Source organism: Carcharhinus amblyrhynchos, unplaced genomic scaffold (assembly GCF_965287045.1).
Source record: "Carcharhinus amblyrhynchos unplaced genomic scaffold, sCarAmb.v2.hapA scaffold_47, whole genome shotgun sequence".
In the NCBI taxonomy this organism is placed as follows: domain Eukaryota; kingdom Metazoa; phylum Chordata; class Chondrichthyes; order Carcharhiniformes; family Carcharhinidae; genus Carcharhinus; species Carcharhinus amblyrhynchos.
This window is the reverse complement of record NW_027649788.1, coordinates 2795825-2797252: the sequence shown is the minus strand read 5'-3', so window position 1 is coordinate 2797252 and position 1428 is coordinate 2795825. Positions and strand designations below refer to the sequence as shown.

Below are 1428 nucleotides of genomic sequence, written 5' to 3'. Positions count from 1 at the left end.
AAATGCCAATTGCTGCAGGACTTATTTTAATGTCATAACGGGGAAAGTTGAAACAAGATGTGAGAGGCAAGACTTTTCTTCACAGAGAGGGTGGTAAGTACCTGTATTTCGCTGACGGGGGGGATGTCAGAAGCAGATGTAATAGCAATGGTTACAAAAAATCATCTTGACAGATAGATACATGAATAAACAGGGAATACAGAGATACAGGCTGCGTAGATGCAAAACAAAATCATTAGTTTAGAAAAGTATCATTTGTCGGCACAGGCTTGACCGGACAAACGACATTTCCTTTCCGGGCCTCTCCCTGTGTGTTTTTTTTTTAGCATTTGAGATGTTTTATTGTGAATTGGTTCTCCAACAAACAAAGAATGCAGCTTAGAACTGGATGACTTGGCTCTTCCTCTGCTTATCTCCTCCCAGCTCAAAGTGCTTGCATCTCTTCATGGCCAGCATTCTCTCTGACCCACAGTTGGGCTCCACACACTCCAATCTCAGCACAATCTTCTTTGTGGTCTTCGCCTTTTCCCCAAATATAGGTTTTGTCAGTCCACCATAACCTCTCTGCTTTCTGTCATAACATCTCTTACCCTGTGTGTATTAGGAATCCTTTCCCTTCTTGTACTGGGTAACCTTGTGGGGCTGGTGCCTCCGATTTTTTTTTGCAATATGTCCTCCGGGTCTTTGGTACGTTGACCATTTTCCCAAACCTGGCGGTGAGCGGAAAAAAGCTCGGGTCTGTCCCTGTTCCTCCTCAATTTCAAAACAATAGAGAGTCTTCAATCACACCCAGGATAGGATTATTTGCAGACGTCCACCGAACTCCAGCCAACACAACCCTCCTCCCCTTCCTTCCTATGAACATGCAGGACATAGAACACGTGTCCTTTTAACTAAGGTTATGAGGTCATCGGGCCCAGAAACAAGGGACCATTCGGCCTGGGTATCATGTCTCACGGTGAAATAACACAGTGGCTGAGGCGACAGACAGGGCCGTGTGGTGGTACAGTTAATAACACAGCAGTCTCCCCGCGTGAGGACCTGGATTTAGTTGCTGTCGTGGGTGACTGTGTAGAGCTTGACATTCTCTCCGTGTTTGCATGTTTTCCTCTGGGTGCTTAGAACAAAAACAAAACAAAGAACAAAGAACCACCCAACACGGGAAACAGGCCCTCTGGCCCAACGAGCCCTCGCCGCCATCGTAACAAAGCATTTTCCGACACCTACCTTGACCCGTGTGTATGCGTATGGTACCCCTATAGTAACCAGATTCAGGGGAGAATAGTTTCAGGACAACTTGTTACACCAATCAGCCTAACAGCACATCTTTGGGGTGTGGGAGGAAACCGGAGCACCCGGAGGAAACCCACACAACCACAGGGAGAATGTGCAAACTCCCACAGACACAGGCTCAAATCCATGTATCTG

The 1428-nt window shown here is 46.8% G+C and overlaps 1 pseudogene; it reads right to left on the bottom strand.

Annotated features, from left to right (window-relative positions):
• Positions 1-378: 378 nt before the first annotated feature.
• On the bottom strand, positions 379-700 carry LOC145337393 (large ribosomal subunit protein eL42-like; annotated as a pseudogene).
• Between the last annotated feature and the right edge of the window lie 728 nt (positions 701-1428).